The 7833-nt window shown below is 39.2% G+C and overlaps 1 protein-coding gene and 1 pseudogene across 1 annotated transcript in view; one reads left to right on the top strand and one right to left on the bottom strand.

The window, feature by feature from the left end:
• Window positions 1-7833, top strand: part of LOC101584040 (interferon-induced GTP-binding protein Mx2-like) — a 91144-nt gene that overhangs the window by 337 nt on the left and 82974 nt on the right. The window lies entirely within an intron of this gene.
• Window positions 306-671, bottom strand: LOC101561139 (annotated as a pseudogene).

The raw sequence follows: 7833 nt of genomic DNA, 5'->3' as shown, positions 1-7833 counted from the left end.
AAAGAAAACAGGTACAGAATTAGTATTAAGGGACTTCCTTAATTAAAATTACCAAAAAAAGAAAAAAAATATATATCCTTTTATTTCCACTCCACCCTTTGGCTGAATTTTATTAATATAATATCTGCCCTTTTTAATCCCTCTCTTAAGAAAAGCATCACTCCCTAGTCACTCAAACCAAGCCTCCTGTTCCTCTTCCTCCTTGACCCCCCACCTATACCTATGAACTGTTAACAGACATCTTTTTATATTTCTCTGGAATTAATCTCTTCTTCATTAGAGTTCTCTTTTGCAATTCCATTTCTTCATAAGTGTGGCGTGTGAAATTTTAACTGTTCTGTTCCAGTTTTGTCGTCTTCAGTCAGTGGTAACAGCTCCACATCTGTTTGCTTTCGCAGTTCTTCTACCAGGGTCATAGTCTTATTCAAAGTAGTATAAATGCGGCTCTTAGTCTCCTTCCGTTCAATAACAACAGGTTTAAAATGTGCATACAAAGTTTGGTATTGAGACTTTATTGCTGACAATTCCTTTAAAAGCGTTACTGGATTTTTCTTTCCTGCTGAATCATAGTGATTAGATTTGATTTCATATTCCGGCATGTACTGAATACAATCCAGATCAGAGTCAGCTTTCTGGAACATCAGTTCCAGTTTATCGACCTCTGCCTCCATGTTGCATAGTTGACATCCGTCAGACCCCGGCACTGCTTAAACTGCAAAGCTTTCTAGCACTGGGGATTTCTATTGGACAGCTGTCATTCGACATCTTACATTCATTGGCTCTTCTATTTCATCTGCGCCCGCCTATTGGCAACTGGGCAACGCCCCTCCGCTTGAAACAAATTTTCTTCTTTCCTCTCCAGCTCTTCCCCCTGCCCCGCCTTAGTTTTCAAGGAAAAAAAACATAGTTTAGCTCTTAGTTCTGTAGGGCACATGCAGCCTGTTGCTAGGGAGTTACAATAAGCCTGCTGTTTAATCTCAGTTTATATCAACTCCCTTCCATTTGTACCGTGTCATACTTGTATGTTGAAAGCAAAATAACCCACTTGTCATGGATTGCTCCCGTTTTGTATCCTCATTTATATGTGTGTGTGTGTGTGTGTGTGTGTGTTAAATGATTAGACTAATGATTCCATCAGCTCTTTTTGCTCTTTGCTAGATCATATCTTGCTCCTTGACCCAGCCCTGTCTTCACCAGGTGTCTGCTCAGCATTTTTACTCTTTTGTTTGCCTAAAATGTTACAGAGATGAAATCATACAATCTGTAACCTTCTGGGGTTGTGGTCTTCAGCTAGGATGATTCAGCAGTTTTGCATTTTCGCCCTTATCCCGGAGTTTGGTCCGTCACTGGTTTCTGCACACTGCCAGCTGCTTTATTCTGCAGCTGGGGCTAGCCAGCCTTAGAAGGGTGCATTTGGGATCAGGTTCGTTGTGAGAGCCGGTCAGTGGGAGCTCGGGCTGCTCAGTGAATCTTGAACAAGTGAGGGTCCTGGTGTTTAAAAAGGCAAACAAATAAAATAGGCAAGAACTGTGATTTTCAAATTGTTTGTTTTTGTAGTTCTTGTACCACAACAGGAGTTGATAAGTGAACAGGCTGAAAGCTTCAGAAAATATAATGTGCAAAATATCATATATTATTAAGAAGTGTTCCCAGACTGGTCCTGTTTTGCCCACTTATGCCAAGGGCTGAGAGGAATTTTGCAAAACAAAGTTTATTCTGAAGGGTTTTGAGTGTGCAAGGGGAGACATACAAGTTTCAAATCTGCCTTCCTGAGGACAGGGCTTGGGAATATAAAGAAGTAAGGTGCCAAAAAAAGCAAGGTGCTTTAAGGCAAGGGGAAAGGTGAGTGCAGGCAAGTAATCAGTGGTCTATGTGTGCTTCATCAAACTTCATGGTTCTGCAGGGGGGAAAGTTCTCATGTTCAGGAAATTTCATTATTAACCTGGTCTAACAATTTTTGACTTCCTGTTATCCAGTTGCCCACTGGACACTTGTACAGACCCAGGTCAAGTAAGTTGTTTTAATAGAAGCTGCCTTCAAGTCCCTGAAAAACAACCAAAGCAACCAGTATTGCTGGTGTCTCCTCCATACCCCACATATAACAGGTATCGTTTACAGCAAAGTTGTGGGAGATTAGTAACACTGTTTTCCCTGCTGCACAGACACAAGTTTTAAATAATTAATATGAATTAAAAGCTGGGGCGTAAGTCAGTTAACATACTGGAAGACCCAAACAAACATACTGTCAGGGTCTAATAAAATGCAAGGGACAAAAACAGACCCTCAAACAATGAGAGAGACCTAAGAGGAAGTAAAATACAAATAAAACTGTTCACACTCTGGACATTAAAGGCCTGCCTGCAACTAGGAGCATCCCTGCTTTCTGTCATGTACATCAAACCATGTAAAGATCATTGAGTCTAAACTTTCACAGTTAGCCAGGGAATATGGCTCAGCGGCATAAGCATCTGCCTGGCAAGTTCAAGGTCCCGAGTTCGAACCCTGGTGCCACCAAAAAAAAATTCACTCTAAACTTCCATAGTGTCTACCTAGTGACTAGCAGAAAACTTTTTTTTCTTTTCTTTTTTTTTTTTTTTTGCAGAACCAGGGATTGAACTCAGACAAGCACTTATACTACTGAGCCATCTCCCTGGCCATGAGCTTTTTCTTTTATTCTTTCTAATGAACATGCATTTAGCCCTCCCCATCTCTTGATGGTTGCTGTTTTGTGGGCTTCAATCTTTATTGCCCCAAACAAGGACCTGAGAGTAAGAAGGATCCAATTGCATCTTTGGTGGCCAAATGGGACATTTTCTTCTCTACAGAGTGGTAGGTGTGGTGGAATGGCTGAACATTCAGGAACACAATCTTTCTGTCCCTCATAGAATGCTAAGAAATAGGGGTTACTCTGCCAGCTAAACACTTGCAGAACAGCTGCCATTCTTGAAACAGCTGGATAGCTTTTCTGGCACCTTCTGCTGGATCCCACATGAAAGCCAGTGGCAATGTCATACAGACAGACAGCTAGCTGGATTCTTTCCAGAGACAAATCTCTGGTGCATGGAACCAGTAAATTCTGAGAAGCAACTGAGGGGCCATGGCTGGGGCATCTCTTCAGTGGTCACACAAAGCTCTTCAGTGGAAGCTGAGTCCCAACTACCTGACTGAGTAACCACTGGAGGAATTTCTGCTTATTGACCATCCCCACCTGCACGCCTCTGTGAGGTGAGAGGTAAAGCTCTCTCAGTGTACTCCTGGTATCTGCTGTCCCAGAGTGACCTGAAACAAAGCTGTCAGAGCCCTTTCTTAAGCCTCCATTAAGAGTCAAGTTACTGGATTGAACTTTTCTCTCTTTGTTAGTTTGACAGACCCACCCTCCCTTCAGATATGTCTTGATGCATTTATAGGGCTATGTATATTGTAAGATGTATTGATACTCGGAGGTATGTCTCTATTGTGTCTTTTCTTTGTCTATTCTTTTTGCAAACAAAACCAAAATTGTGATGAACACTTATGCTTGTGGGGCCAGCCAAATAGCTTAGCGAACTAAAGTGCCTGCTTAGGTAGAGCCCAGCAGCAGGGGTTCAATCCCTGGCGTGCCGTGCCCCACCACCAGGGCACACTGAGACATCGATTGAGACTGGGTGTGGTGGCGCATGCCTATAATCCTAGCACTTGGGAGGCTGAAAACAGAAGAATCACTCACTATGAGTCCAATCTACATAGTGAGACCCTATAGTCCCTGTACCCTGAAGACCCTGTACGAAATACAAAAAAAAAAAAAACCCAAAAAACATTTATGCTTGTGAACTGAGGTACTAATGTATGTAACTAGGCTAAGAAGACAGCCAATATTTTAGCCCTGGTCCTTCAAGGTCGACAGAGAACCAAGACCTAAGAAAACCTCTTTAAGGATCCTACAACTCTAGTCAGTCACACAACCTAATGAACAGGAAAACTGGTAGAACGCTGTGAAAAAAGAAGTCACCAAAGAAAAAGTGTCTTCCAAGCTTCTGTAGGGACAAAGGGTTACAAAAAAGGAAATCTTTTATTTTCTTGCATTTAAAAAAATTTTTATAGAACATAAAAAAATGTATTATGTTCATAACTTCATACAGTTGACAACATAGAGAGCAGTAAAGATTGTCGGGCTTGTCACATATACACACATCAAAAAGTCTCATTGAATTAAAAGACAAAATGAAGGATCAGGAGCAGTGGTCTGAAATCTACTCGTAGGATTTTAGGATTTAACCAATAACAAGAAGTATGAAATTTCAGACCACAGCAGTGTTGACAACAAAAGAATGATAAATACGAGGGCACATATTTTCACATTAAAAACAGTGAAAGCTACATGACCGAAATTCAAACCTAAACATTATACAGAAAAAAAAAAAAAAAAAAAAAAAAAAAAAACAATTCAAAATTAAGAAGCAGGGCTGGGGAGATGGCTCAGTAAAATAAGTGCTTGCCTGGAGAGCACAAGGGACTGAGTTCAATCCCTGGTTCCAAAAAAAAAAAAAAAAAGAAGCAGATTGGAGGCCAAATAAAGATCTGTCAGTTAAATATCTTTTTTTTTTTTTTTTTTTTTCGGGAACCAGGGCTTGAACTCAGGCCCTTGCGCTTGGCAGGGAAGCGCTTATTCCACTGAGCCATCTCTCTGGCCCCTTAAATATCTATTTTAAAGAACTGTCTAGGGCCGGGGAGATGGCTCAGTGGAATAAGTACTTCCCTAGCAAGCGCGAGAGCCTGAGTTCAATCCCCGGTTCTGCCAAAAAAAAAAAAAAAAAAAAAAAAAAAAAAAAAAAAAAAATTAAAGAACTGTCTAGAATATAATATAAAAAGTGATATTTCCCAATAAGTTTTTTTTTTTTTTTTTTGCAGAACCAGGAATTGAACTCAGGTCCTTGGGCTTACCAGGGAAGTGCTTATTCCACTGAGCCATCTCCCCAGCCCCATCCAATAAGACTTTTTAGTTTTCTTATATACTTCTCTAGAATTAGAAGAGAAGGCCGGCCAAATAGCTTAGCAGATTAAAGCGCTTACTTAGGCAGATGTAGGGACTGGTGTTTGATCCCCGATCCCCAGTGTGCCATGCTGGCCCATCCCAGGAGCATGCTGAGATGGCGATTGAGACTGGGCGTGGTGGCACATGCCTGTAATCCCAGCTCTTTAGAGTCTGAACACAGGTGGATCACTATGAGTCCAATCTACATAGTGAGACCCTATAAACCCTTAATTAAATTAAAATAAAAATTAGAAGAGAATTTATCATTTAACAATTGGAATGTGATTTAAATGACTTTTTCTTTAAACTAATTCCATAATTTGAGAACATTGTACAATGTACACACATTTATTTTATAGACATATTCCAAAACTAAAATGTATGGTATAGAATACCTTCTCTTATTTTAGTGCATGATTTCTCTAATTTCTCCACATTGAAGTTGATAAGGACTTTGGCAGCATTTACACTGAATTCCAATCTTACAGAAAATTTATTTCAAAGTTAGTAAGCCATAAAGCCAGGACAAAACATTATTTATGATTCATGAAAACCATTGTGTCCCTGAGGCACAAATCATAGAACTATTGAAATTACCAGCTGGACAAAACTATGAAGATAAACCAATCAATTGATAAATGAAGTCTTGTACACCACATTGTTGAATTTTGCTTCCTAATCCACTTTGCCAGTCTATTTCCTCTAATTGGTGAATTGAGTCCATTTACATTGATGGTTATAATTGAAATGTACTGACTTATGTTTGACATGTTGTTTACCTGCTGTTGTATACCTCTTTTTCTCCTATGTTTAATTGTTTGCACTATTTTGTGGGTTCTTTCCATTCTCATTCATGAAGTTGTGGTCATGTTGCTCCCTCTCTAGAACATCTTTTAGTAGTCTGTGTAAAGTTGGCTTTGTCATCATGAAATTCTTTAGTTGTTCTTTGTCATGGAAGTATTTCACTTCTCCATTAAACTTGAAAGAGAGTTTTGCAGTGTATGTCAGTCTGGGTTGGAATTTATTTTTTTTGCAAGACTTGTAGTACTTTGCTCCATGCTCTTCTTGACTTGATGGTTTGTGAAGAGAAATCTGCCATTATTCTCATGGGTTTTCCTTTCAATGTGATCTGTTTCTTTTCTCTAGCAGCTTTTAGTATACTGTTCCTGTGCTAAAAAAGGAAATCTTATTAAGCTTTATTAATTAAATTAATAAGAAGTCTTACTCAAGACAGATTTGCTTCTGCAGATAGACTACAACAATTAAAAAGACAAAGGTAAAAAGAAAAGCAGAGAAATCAGACCCAGAAAGACTAGGTAACACAACTGGCATAAAATTTAGCAGGAGGAATTGATAGGGAAAATGGGGATGTAGCCAAGAATATAAAAGGTCAGGGTGACTAACACCACCTCATTTGATATAATATAAAGGACATGGAAACCACCTAAGGGTTCTTACTGATTATATAGAATACACGTGACCCCTTTCCTTAATCATTAACTTAAGTTATGTTTGTATAAGGCTCCCCTCCCATCTGTCACAAAGAGATAGGAAGAAATCAGATGGCCATAAAGAATGTAAACAGTGGTGCCCAGGCATAGGATTAAAGATTGCCAGAGAGCTAGGCAGACAACAAAAACTTCCAAGTATCCACATGCAGACATGGAAAAAAATCACTAGAACTAAATAAAAATGAGCTGAGGACAAAAATCCATGGAAATACACTGATGCTGCCCCTTACTGTTCCAGAGTACCTGCTCATCTTTTTTTTTCTTGTCCTTTAAACAAAAAAAAAACCCCTGATTTTCTTTACATTAAACTCCGCCTCCCACTCATTACTGAAGGTGAGAATTTGTTATTCCAGTAGCTACATGTTCCAGATGAGGAGAGGTGTACACCTCCCACCCTGTCACAACGCTTCCAGGAAGGTCCCTACGGGCAAACAAGGTTGCCGCCCATCCTGGCAGAAGAACTAAACCATGAGTTCCACATCATTTAGCCCAGAAGGTGCCTATATGTTTTATAATAATACTTTTTCCTCAATTTTTTTTAAATTATTCATTCATTTTTATTTATTACATTTATTTATTGTGTGTGTGTGTGGCCAGCTCAGCCCACCAGGGGGCGGGGGCTGGCTGGCATGTGGTGCTGGGGGATCGAACCGCAGTCCCTGTGCTTTGCCAAGCTTGTTTCAAGTAGGTGCTTTAGACCACTGAGCCATCTCTCCAGCCCTTTCCTCAATTTTTGATTAAAGGACAGGTTTAGATGTCCGTCAACTCTGTCAACGCCACCCATAGAGTTATAATCATTGACTGTGACTGGAAATTTGTTGTTCTCTTCCTTCTTTCAAGTTTTATCATTGCTGTATTATGAATAGTTGACCACAAAGAGACACCTTTATCTTTTCATTTCATCACAGATGTTTCCTCTCTGTTATGTTAACATTTCTCCACTCTTCAATTGTTTTCTTCGTAGATCTTTTTGCTCTTCCTTCCTGTTTTGTCTCAGTGTCAAATGTGTCCATTTTACCTTGTAAAATAACATCATTGTGTTCTGGAGAGTTATAAAAATTGTATCTGATGTGCTTACATTACATTGAGATTGTAGCACAAAATTATAGCTTATTTTTCACAAGTGAAATAAGCACACATTAGTAAAAAAAATGGACAGAACTTATTATTAGATTTCACTACAAACAAATAGCAAAAGTGATTGCAATGATCTAAATAAAAAAGTAGTCAATATAAAACAAACAGGCTGTCCGAATAATGCCTGTGGTAAGCTGTTAATTGATTAATGCTTTATATAGCTTTGATATTTGG

The sequence above is a fragment of the Octodon degus genome, unplaced genomic scaffold (genome assembly GCF_000260255.1).
Source record: "Octodon degus isolate 3935 unplaced genomic scaffold, OctDeg1.0 scaffold00061, whole genome shotgun sequence".
NCBI classification, from domain to species: Eukaryota; Metazoa; Chordata; class Mammalia; order Rodentia; family Octodontidae; genus Octodon; species Octodon degus.
The sequence above is the reverse complement of the archived record's forward strand: the minus strand, read 5'-3'. Positions and strand labels throughout refer to the sequence as shown.